The following is a 12663-nucleotide window of genomic DNA, read 5'->3' as shown; positions in this document are numbered from 1 at the left end:
GATCGAACACTGCATGGGGCTCCTTGCTCAGAAGGGAGCCTGCTTTTCTTTCTCCTTCTGCTTGCCACTCCCCCTGCTTGTGCTCTCTCTCTCTCTCTCTTAAATAAGTAAATAAAATCTTTTTTAAATGTACCAATAAATGATACAAACTAAGTATTAAGGAAGTCCAATGAGGAAGAATAATCATTCTCAGTTTATGAAAGAGACAAAAATTTTTGAACTGGATTTTTACTTCCTTGCATTCTCTTATTCGGTCACCATTCCCCCACCAGACTAACATTCCAGCAAACATCTCATAATAGTACTAACTGCCAAATCAAACTGATAATTCTTTGTTCAGTCTGCTATTACATTCTATAGCACTTGACTCTATTGACTAGCCCGTCCTCATAGGCTTTCTTCTTTCAATGTAGGTGATACCAAATAACCTATTTTGCTCCAGCTTCTCTGATAATAATCTTTCTTTGTTCCCTTTCCTGCCTCCTCTTCTATGCTTACCCCTTAACTGTAGAAATTTGGGGGGAACTCATCCTCATAATCTCCTCCTCAGTGTTGAATCATCTTCTGGACTCAACACTCTCAGATCTACCTGTCTCTTCCTTATCTTCATCACTTTCAGACATCTTTGCTTCTTATGGTGTCCCCTCACCTTATAATTGTTACTTCTCTTCTTCCCACTTGAATTCTGTTAACTTTTGATCAAATGCCATCTTCTCTGTGAAGTCAGATCTGTTTCTGGTAGTCATAGTTGTTTTCATCTCCACATTTACTTAAAAATTCACTTGTATTTTCTACTATAGCACTGTTCTTTAAGATTAGGTATAATGGCTGTCTCCACTAAAAATGGTTCTTACATAAAATAAATTGCATTATTGTCAAAGCCCAGGATATTTTTTTTAAAGATTTTATTTATTTATTTGACAGAGAGATCACAAGAAGGCAGAGAGGCAGGCAGAGAGAGAGAGAAAGGAGGAAGCAGGCTCCCTGCTGAGCAGAGAGCCTGATGCGGGACTCGATCCCAGGACCCTGAGATCATGACCTGAGCCGAAGGCAGCAGCTTAACCCACTGAGCCACCCAGGCGCCCCAAAGCCCAGGATATTTTTAGGGGATTCTGACATTGTATATAGAATATGCATTCATTATGCTTAATTCTAAACACATTCTCATATGAGATAAACATTCCTAAGCCTAACAGGAACACAGGAGACACTGAGTTTCTATGTTAATTTGACTGCTGGTCCTTGCCCCAAGTGGTTTCCATATATTTTAAAAAACATATATTGGCTCTCTGCTCCTTCCCATTTGACAGACAGCTGTATCTTCTGATACAATGCCAGCTGCATCCCAAGACATGACATGAAGGTCAGAGTAAACATATTTGGCTGTATTGTTCTTCTGGTCACCAGGGTTATTTTCAACTCTGGCAAAATGGATACTGTCACCATCAGTGACCCTTTTATTAATGTCAGCTACACGGTCTACCTGTTCTAGTATGATTCCCCTATGGCAAATTCAACAGCACAGTCAAGGCTGAGAATAGGAAATTTGTCATCAATGGAAAGCCCATCTTTATCTTCCAGGAGTGAGATCCTGTCAACATCAAATGAGGTGATGCTGGTGCTGAATATGCTGTGGAGTCCACTGAGGTCTTTACCACCATAGAGAGGGCTAGGGCTCTCACTTGAAGGGTGGGGCCAAGAGGGACATCATCTCTGTTTCTTCTGCTGATGTTCCCATGTTTGTGATGAGCACAAACCACAAGAAGTATGACAACTCCCTGAAGATTATCAGCAATGTCCCTTGCACCACCAACTGCTTGGCCCCTCTGGCCAAGGTCACCCATGACAACTTTGGCATCCTGGAGAGACTCAGAATTATAGTCCATGCCATCACTGGCACCAGAAGATCCTGGATGGTCCCTCTGAGAAGCTGTGGTGTGATGGTCAAAGGCTGCCCATCCCTGCTTCTACTGGCCCTGCCAAGGCTAAAGACAAAGTCATCTCTGAGCTGAATGGGAAGGAAGCTCAATAGCATGGCCTTCCATGTCCCCATTCCCAAAGTGTCAGTTGTGGCTCTAATCTGCCACGTGTGATGTGGGACAGTGAGGTTCTTATCTCACAGATTTGAAGAATGAATCTCACAAAGGTGAGTGAGTAATGTGAAGTTTATTAAGTGAGGATACAGAAAAAGCTCTCAGAAGAGGGGTCCTGACAGCGTTGCCACTGAGGGCTTTCAGGTATGGTCTTTTCTAGAAAGATAACCAGGGAACTTAAATCCTTTTAACATATCTATTGATATCACCATATAGCAAGGACTAGTGATAACACCTTTCTCTGTCTTACTTCCTTTTCAGGGTCCAGTAATTTTCTTGGTCACAAGTAGTTATTTAACAAGAACCCACTCCTTTGACATCTGGGAAGGGATGGTCGGGCTTTTCCCTTATCTCTGGTTTCCTGTCATCTTCCACATTTTTTTAGTTTTCTGAGCTTGATCCCATGGCCCATGATCTATCTCTCCTGACGTAGCCCTGCCTGTTCTTTACTCACCTGAAGAAAGCTGTAAAATACAATGACATCAAGAAGGTGGTGAAGCAGGCATCAAAAGGCTCCTTCCAGGGAATGTTGGGCCATACTGAGGATCGGGTTATCTACAACTTTAACAGTAATACCCACTTTTCCACAATTGATATTGGGGTTTGCATTGCTCTCAATGACTACTTTGTCAAGCTCATTACCCAGCATGACAATGAGTTTGGCTACAGCAACTGAGTGGTGGACCTTATAGCCCAGATGGCCTCCAAGGAGTAAGAGCCCCTTGAACCATAAGATTCAGAGAGAGCAAGAAGAGAGAGGCCATTAGCTGCTGAGGAGTCCCTGCCCCAGCTCATCCCCCAATACACTGAGAATCTCTTGGCCTCTACACAGTTCCTATTTCAAGCCCTCTGAAGAAGAGAAGAAGATTGGCAAGACCTACCTTGTCTTGTACAATCAATAAAATATACTGTACCACCCCAAAATGAAAAATAAATAAACATATATTTTTCAACCATAATTTAGATGGAGAAATGCTACATAAGAATTCTGAACTGATGTTGTCTTCTACTTGGATTGAAAGAAAACAATTAACATACAAATTATAAAACACTTGTAATATTTCTCCTTTCAAAAACTACTAATGATCAAAGTGACTAAAATAACATTATATTAGGCCTTGTTAAAGGATATCTATGAAGAGGAGCCAATAAGACAGGAGTGCACAGCAAAAGCCCACTGAAGTGACACTGAAGAATACAACTTGCCTGTGCAGGATTCAAAAACTAAGGATTTTCCGAATCCAGTTATCTCTGGGCTTCCCATTTAAATGATAACTTTTTGAAGGGAGGTTTTAAATTTTCTTCATCCCTTGGTTTTGTCCAAACATTGTAGGTCCTCAAAATATTTATGTGAGTGACCTTTAGTTACCAATGGAGTTGGTGGTTCAGAATATCATGCAGGGAGGATGATATTTGCAATGCCACAGAAAGAAGACACAATTTATTATTAGAAAACGGATAGTAATCTAGATTACCTGCACTGTGTGTTCACTTAAAAACAGGAAAGATAGGATGCTGTGGGATCACAGAAATCCTTGAATGCAAGACTAAAAAGTTCAAACTTAAAGTGCAGTTGAAAAATACAGTTTTTTATTTGGGAGAGAGTGTTAGGAAATTAGTGATATAGTTTTTGGAATATATAAGTGAGGTTTTGGTGGAATCCAGAGTTGATGGCCAAGAAAGAATTCTTTTTTTTTTTTTTAAGATCTTATTTATTATTTGTTGATTTTTTTTTTTTTTTTAATTCAAGAGAGAGAAAGAGAATAGGAGAGAGAGAGAGCATGACAGGGGAGAAGTCAGAGGGAGAAGCAGACTCCCCACTGGGCAGGTATTCTGATGCAGGACTTGATCCCAGGATTCCAGAATCATGACTTGAACTGAAGAGGTGTTGCTTAACCAACTGAGCCACTCAGGTGTCCCAGATGGCCAAAAAAGAATTCTTGAGATGTCTTCAGTGCAAAATGGTGGTTTTGTTAAAGCACAGGGACAGAACCCATGGGCAGAAAGAATGGTTGCTGCCTGCTGCTGCCAGGGATTGTGAGGGGCAACTAATTATATACTTTGGGGGTGGGGGAAGTAAAGAAAAGGGAACTTTTAAAAGGATCTTCATGTGCTGAAGAAGACACAGGATACCAGAAGCCTTGCTATTTTGAAAACAAGGTTATTTTTCCCTCTAGCAAAGCATTAACATTAAGACAGTTGGGAGATTCTTGGAGGAACACAATATTCTGCCTGCATCAAGTATTTGTCAATGGGATGCAGGTTATATGGACATTTAATTTTATCTACATTTCCTTCTTGCCTTTGTTTACCATATCATACCTCCCTGAATTATTTTGACCCTTAAACCTTTAAGATTGCTGAGGGTAGAAGTCTCACCTTTTATAACTTCTTCCTGCTGAATAGAGATGTAGAGATGTCCTTACCTATGAGTCAACATTGGTTATTTGGGGAATTTATATATAAGAGTTACCAAAGGCAGAGGCAGCCAATCCAAGGTAGACAACATATACAAACCTCCTTGAGTAGAACGGATCATCTCTCAACTGGAAGTTATGGCAGTGGAGGAGTCTTGGCACCAGGCAGGGAGACACCAGAAAAAGACAAGAAACGGTTATTATAATAAGAAAGAGAAGCCTGAATAAAAAGACCTTTGGTAGTTAACTAAAATTTTCTCCAAGCTTTTATTGTTGTTTGAAGAGAAATTTGAGATCTTCCACTGGTTTGCAGGAATAAGAAGGCATGTTAGTTTGCTCACTGGTTTCCTGTGAGGGCATTAAAGGTTTTATGCTAGATATATGAGCAAATGAAGAGTGCCCTTCTTACTATTGTGGGAGTACATACTATGACCCGGTAGGAGCCCTTCCATTTTGGAGTTAATTCCCCTGCTGTATTAGACTTCCAATCCTTTAAATAATCCCGATGCCCAGGGTTTTTATGGGGTGGATTGTTAGTGATTGTCAGATTAGGTTTAGGGAAGATATGGTTTGCGTATTCCTTTAAAGATTTATGAATTAACCAGCCTCAAGTGAATAATTTAACAGAGCATTATAGTCTCCATCAGTTGGTAGGTCTCCAGTAAGAACAGAATTTCCAGATAGTATCTCAAAAGAGATAATAACCAATAACTGTTGATTGTTTTTGGGCAATCCTCATTCAAAGAATGAGTAATACCAGTAAGAGTAATCCAACAATCCAGTTTTCTTAAGTCTCAGTGCTTAGAATCTAATATCTACAAAAATGTGTTATTGAAACATTTTCTCTCTATAATAACCCTCATTTTTAATCAGAGATAGCCAAATCAGGACTAACTCATTTATAAAGCAAGTCCAATTTTAAAAAACTTGGACTTACGATTTACATAATCTCAGCAAGAATAGTGATTTATTATAGATCTTTTAGAATTTGTTCTGCTGGAAATTTTATAAGGTTGAACTTTTAGTAGCCTCTCCAAACCAGAAGCCAAGCCAAGGGCTTACCATCAGACATGCTTACCATCAGACATGCTTGCAATACCTATAGATTTGGATGGATCCCTCTTGTTGAGATCCCCAAAGTATCCCGAGGTTCCTGCAACCTCAGGAAGTGATATTCTTTACTCACCTTGTGAGGCTGCTGGGAACTCTAAACAAGGTACCAGGTCAACATTTCCAAGGGGCTTTATTATCTTCATGTTTCATAAAGTCAACCTTCATTCCTTAAGGCTGTATGGTCATATATGAGTCTATGCAAGTCTCTCAAATAGACATTCCAGTCAAAGTCTAGGTAAAATAACCAGTGTTTTCAATGGTGTCCTGTTACAAGGAAAACACATGCTAATTGAACTTATACAAGTGACTTGTCATGACACTATAATTGTCATGGAAGAAAGAATACTTACTGAGATCTTTTGAATTTCAGAGGGTTCAAGTAGATAGAAGAGTTAAATGCTTTAATCTGTTCATAGAGGAATACTTTATTATTTCTGTGTATCACTGATGTCTTAAGAGAATATTTCCTTAGTCAGGAAGAGCAAATATTAGAGAAAAAAAATATTTCAAACAAGAGTCATAAACTATAATTATCCTCAGGTTAGTTAGTTCTGGAAATTCTTACTAATTTCAGTTTTGATCTTAAAGGTACTAAATAACTGTATTTGTCCCAAAAGTCCTGTTAATGAATCCTCTTGAAGATGAAACCTGTTCTTCAAGAAAAAAAGAACAATAACTATAAATGAATAACTCAAAAATTGACATAGTTAAAGATCTTTTGAGAGGTTACAACATAGTTGCAAGGAAACCTGGTTATTTCTGTGACACATAACACTTCAATAATCAGAATTTTAAGTAATGGTCTTATATCAGAACATATTAAAGTTTTAGGAACTGCATATCATTCTAGAATTGTTATAGCATTTACCCAAACAATACAACCTAGCCTTATTATTTAACAATTCTTCCAGAGTAGCTTAACATACCAAATAAAAAGGCCCAATGAATCAAAGAAACTTTATTTACAATTTAAATCTTGGGAAGTTTGTGAAAACCTTACAACTTTTTTTGTTGTTGTTTTGTTTTTTAAAATTTTTATTTATTTATTTGACAGACAGAGATCACAAGTAGGCAGAGAGGCAGGCAGGGGGAGGGAAGCAGGCTCCCCACGGAGCAGAGAGCCCGATGCGGGGCTCGATCCCAGGACTCTGAGATCATGACCCGAGCCGAAAGCAGAGGCCCAACCCACTGAGCCACTCAGGCACCCCCCTTAGAACGTTTTTAAGTACATTACAAAAATTATTTTTATTTAATCAAGGTGACAAGAGATTCAAAAGGCAAATATGTAGGGTTATATAGTTGTTAGCAAAATTTAGCTCCTTTATTTTATTATTTTTTTAAGATTTTATTTATTTATTTGGCACAGAGAGAGAGATCACAAGTAGGCAGAGAGGCAGGCAGAGAGAGAGGGTGGAAACAGGCTCCCCACTGAGAGAGAGAGAGAGCCTGATCCAGCTGATCCCAGGACTCTGAGATCATGACCTGAGCCGAAGGCAGAGGCTTAACCCTCTAAGCCACCCAGGTGCCCCTAGCTCCTTTAATATTGAGAAATTTTAACCAAGTAATCAAAGACTTGATAAAGACAAAAAAAATTTCTTTTTTCTGGATAGGCAAAAGAGAAAAAAATCTTGGTTTGCATTTTATCAAGAGCAGACCAATAATTCAAGAAAACAATGTCTTTTTAACCAAGAGAAAGCAGACTTTCAACCCTGTGACTGATACTTTTAAAATCCAATCATTTCAATCTTAGCCCATCCCGACCATAACTAAAATTGCTTCCAAAGGTTTCCCTACAACAAACCTACAAGTTTCCTTTGCATTCAGATTTTTGTCCCCAGCCATTTCTTTCCAAATGACCAATATCATTTATCCATGAAAACTTTGAGACGGAAAATTAACCATCATTTAAGTCATCTTTTTGCTAACAAATTGCAACAGACATAATATAAACTTATTTGACCTTCAGTAAATCTTGGTAGAATAAAAGTTCCATATATAATGCTGATAACTCTAAAGACAGGTCAATATTAATTAAACCAACAAACTTAAATTAGTTTAAATACCAAAGTATGTTTCACGTGGATCCACTTTTAAAAGTCAGTTTGTTCCCCATTGTTATTTTTACCTGGGACACTGGTGGGGAAATCTGATGTTAAGTCCAGGGTGGGGTTTTCTTCACTCCTTAATAGCGAGGGTAGGAGGAGGAGCCACTGTTAATGGAGACACTGAGGATGGTACAAAAGCCAGTTAAGCAGGCTGCATCCAAGGCGGTGCAGAAACAGGAGGAAGGGGACAAGAAGGCAGAAGAGGTGAAATGCTACCAGAAGGCAGAGAACGGGTTCCCAGTTCTAGAGCTCATCAGCTTCAACAGAGGAGCAAATGCCGTGTTTTCCTGCCAACAAGGAGGAATAGGCAGTCCATGATAGGCCAGAGAAGACTGAGAATTTCCCCCAAACAAATGGAGTTTTGGCAGCTGCTTGGGAATATTTCTTAAAGTCCCCATCCTGAGGGATACTAACCAGGGACAGTTGGTTCCAATTATAACTATTAATCCAGGAAATGAATGAGGGAGAAGCCCTCAGGTACCACTAGAGTAACCTGGGTCTAATGGGTGGACCAATTGAGAAAGAGAGAGAGAGACTCAGAGTCCCCTTTGCTACGAATATCCTGTTTTCTCCAGTAACTTGGGTTTATTCAGAGAACACTTATGTAGATAATTACATTCCAATACAGGAGGGAGTTCACTGTTCTGGTTATAACCAAAACAAACTCTGCAAGAGGACCTTAGGTGTGGGTCCTGATTTAGAGCCCTGAAAGCCTCGGATGGACTTAGGATACCTCCATCTATTTGCTGTTTCTTGCAGAAGACATCTGACTGAAGTCATGCAGTACCTTTCTTAAATTTTGCAATCCTAATTGTTTCCAGTGGGTTAAGGAGGCATCCCAAGGGAGAGTTCTTGGGGACTGAAGAGAGAAGGTCCATTATTAAGAAAATCCTCCTGGACTCCCAGGTAGTGACCCATTCTCAGGATATGTTAGAGATTCCTGATGTTAAAGTGACGTGAGACGTCCCTTGAAAGAAATAGTTATGATCAGTCCCTGTCATAATGGCCCTGTAGGAATGGGGCCTGCACTCTCCCACTTCCCCATCACATTCTATACTACGATGGATGCCATCATATGGACCAAGTATGCCTTGCCATGAAGGCCACATATGCCTTGGATTGTCTGGAAGGCCATGCCATGAAGGTCACACTGTGTCTTGGCCTGCCCTGCTGAAGGCCCTGTTGAGAAGGCCACAATGAGCTTTGGCTTGCCCTGCTCTCAAGGTCCCACCACGAAGGCCATACACACCTTGGCTTGACTCAAAAGCTACATCAAACCCACTGTTTTTAACTATACTAGAGAAGTTTGACAAGAGGAAAGTACCCAATGTTGTAACTTAAGTAGTTAGTAGAGGACATTGACAAGAAACAGTAGAGATAGAAATCCACCATGATGTAAGTGATGTTTCAGCATGTGTAGTCTTTACAGATGACCTTCCCTAGGAAATGGTCCCCAGTTGGGTTTTAATTCAACTGGATACTGGTTTCATCTGGTTCCCCGTGGAGTTCCCACAGCCAGAAGCAGCTAGACCAGGGATGTGGAAGGGATCACATTAGATCAGTCAGGAGGAAACCTCACACAGGAATCTCAAGATTGGCAGCCATCCTGGTGACTTATGTGGCTGTCCCGTGCCAAGGACAGTCAACTTTGCATTAGGACAGGAATAAAGAGTTTCATCAAGTTTCTGAGTCTTATTATTTATCCAGCCAGGTACCAGTTTCCAGTCAAAAGGCAGGCTTTCTTTTAGTCATAGTGTAGCCATGGGCAGAGGATTGCAGCCTGAGCAACTGGCTTGAAAGTGTCCCAATAAGACCATATTGGTCTTATTGGAAGACTCCTTGAAGAGCTCCTGGAATGAGTAAAGGGAGTATTTACCAAGTTTGCACCAGAGCTCAGAGTACAGATGAAGACTCGAAGGCCCCACATTGGGTGCCAAATGTTGTAGTTTTTGGAATGTAAAGGTGAGGTTTGGTGGGGTCCAGAGCTGATGGCCAAGAAAGAATTCTTGAGACATCTCCAGTGCAAAATGGTGGTTTTATTAAAGCATGGGAACAGGAGCCATAGGCAGAAAGAGCTGCTGCTGCCTGCTGATGCCCAGGTATTATGAGGGGCAACTGATTATATACTTTGGGGTTGGGGGAAGTAAAGATAAAGAAAGTTTCAAAAGGATCTTCATATGCTAAAGAAGACAGAAGATACCAGAGGTTTTGCTATTTTCAAACCAAGGTTGTTTTTACCTCTACCAAGGCATTAATATTAAGACAGGAGCTTCCTGGAGAAACCTGATATTCTACGTGCCTCAAATATTTGTCAATGGATGGAGGCTATATGGACATTTAAATTTATCTACATATCCTTCATCCTTTGTTTCCCACATCATTAGGAGAGTAATTTAGAAAAATCAATCTGTATCCTGTGTCCAATTAGAATAATTCGGAAAAGAGGGTGATCAGAAAATCCTGTTTAGTTTTGGAGAGATAAGGACCTAATAATGGTGATAGACTTGAGAATTAAAATAAGAATAATTAATTTTGGAGATTTGAGTCAAGTGTCAAAAAGAGCTAAAAATATCTTGGTAAAGGTAAAAAAATTCAAAATGAATAATGGTGGTGAAACCAAAACAGCAATTGCAAGGCATGTGTTCAGGGGACAGCCTACAAACATGTAAATAAGGATACATTTAATAAATTGGAGCCACATGTTAGCAAAGTACTTCTACCTTGCCTAATATTCAATTAATGCCTTTGAATACATTGGCTAATTTTTTCATTTATTTTTTATTTTTTATTAACATATAATGTATTATTAGCCCCAGGGGTACAGGTCTGTGAATCGCCAGGTTTCCACACTTCACAGCACTCACCATAGCACATACCCTCCCCAGTGTTCATAACCCAACCACCCTCTCTGTAACCCCCTACAATCCTCAGTTTGTTTTGTGAGATAAAGAGTCTCTTATGGATTGTCTCTCTCCTGCTCCCATCTTGTTTCATTTTTTCCTTCCCTACCCTCCAAACCTCCCATGTTGCCTCTCAAATTCTTCATATAAAGGAGAGCATATGAAAATTGTCTTTCTCTGACTTATTTCACTCAGCATAATACCCTCTAGTTTCATCCATGTCATTGCAAAAGGCAAGATTTCATTTCTTTTGATGGCTGCATACTATTCCATTGTGTATATATACCACCTCTTCTTTATCCATTCATCTGTTGATGGGCATCTAGGTTCTTTCCATAGTTTGGACATTGCTGCTATAAACATTCAGGTACACATACCCCTTCAGATCACTACATTCATATCTTTAAGGTAAATACCAGTAGTGCGAATGCGGGGTTGTAGGGTGGCTCTATTTTCAACTTTTTGAGGAGCCTCCATACTGTTTTCTAGAGTAGTTGCACTAGCTTGCATTCCCACCAACAGTGTAGGAGGGTTCCCCTTTTTCTGAATCCTTGTCAGCATCTGTCATTTCCTGACTTGTTAATTTTAGCCATTCTGACTGGTGTGAGGTGGTATCCCATTTTGGTTTTGATTTGTATTTCTCTGGTGCCCAGTGATGTGGAGCACTTTTTCATGTGTCTCTTGGCCATCTGGATGTCTTCTTTGCAGAAATGTCTGTTCATGTTATCTGCCCATTTCTTGATTGGATTATTTGCTCTTTGGGGGTTGAGTTTGCTAACCTCTTTATAGATTTTGGATACTAGACCTTTATCCAATATGTCATTTACAAATATCTTCTCCCATTCTTTCGGTTATATTTTGGTTTTGTTGACTGTTTCCTTTGCTGTGCAAAAGCTTTTGATCTTGATGAAGTCCCAATAGTTCATTTTTGCCCTTGCTTCCCTTGCCTTTGGTGATGTTCCTAGGAGAAAGTTGCTGTGGCTGAGGTCGAAGAGATTGCTGCCTATGTTCTTCTCAAGGATTTTGATAGATTCCTTTCTCACATTGAGGTCCTTTATCCATTTTGAGTCTATTTTCATATGTGGTGTGAGGAAATGGTCCAATTTCATTTTTGTGCATGTGGCTGTCCAGTTTTCCCAACACAATTTGTTGAAGAGGCTGTCTTTTCTCCATTGGATATTCTTTCCTGCTTTGTCGAAGATTAGTTGACCATAGAGTTGAGAGTCTATTTCTGGGATCTCTATTCTGTTCCAATGATCTATGTGTCTGTTTTTGTGGCAGTACCATACTGTCTTGATGATGACAGCTTTGTAATAGAGCTTGAAATCTGGAATTGTGATGCCACCAAATTTGACTTTCTTTTTCAACATTCCTCTGGCTATTCGAGGTCTTTTCTGGTTCCATATAAATTTTAGGATTATTTGTTCCATTTCTTTGAAAAAAATTGATGGTATTTTGATAGGGATTGCATTAAACATGTAGATTGCTTTAGGTAGCATAGACATTTTCACAATATTTGTTCTTCCAATCCAGGAGCATGGAACATTTTTCCATTTCTTTGTGTATTCTTCAATTTCTTTCATGAGTACTTTATAGTTTTCTGAGTACAGATTCTTTTTGGATAAATCTTTTATTGAAATGTAGCTTACATACAAAAAAGTGTGCAAATATTAAGTGTACACATTCATGATTATTCACAAGAAGACATTCATTAATAGATTAATAGACGATGAGGTGAAAAAGTAGAATATAAGTGACATCACAAGTCTCCCTGCATCCCTTCCAAGCCAGTACTCCCTAAAATGTAACCGCAAATCCAACATCCAACCAGTATGTTACTTTTAAATGTTTTTGAACTCTTACAAATGGAATTACATGATATGTATTATTTTGTGTCTGCTTCTTTCATTCAACATTATATTTGTGTGATTCATCTGTGTGACTGCATGTAGCAGTGTATGATTCCTTCTTATTTAGGTATAATATTCTAATGTATGAATGTGCAACTCTACTCATAGACATTTAATAGGAGGAA

The 12663-nt window shown here is 39.3% G+C and overlaps 1 pseudogene; it reads left to right on the top strand.

The window, feature by feature from the left end:
• The first annotated feature begins 1357 nt into the window (after positions 1-1357).
• LOC116583328 lies at positions 1358-2808 on the top strand (annotated as a pseudogene).
• The last annotated feature ends 9855 nt before the right edge of the window (positions 2809-12663 follow it).

Source organism: Mustela erminea, chromosome 2 (assembly GCF_009829155.1).
Source record: "Mustela erminea isolate mMusErm1 chromosome 2, mMusErm1.Pri, whole genome shotgun sequence".
Lineage (NCBI taxonomy): Eukaryota > Metazoa > Chordata > Mammalia > Carnivora > Mustelidae > Mustela > Mustela erminea.
The sequence above is the reverse complement of the archived record's forward strand: the minus strand, read 5'-3'. Positions and strand labels throughout refer to the sequence as shown.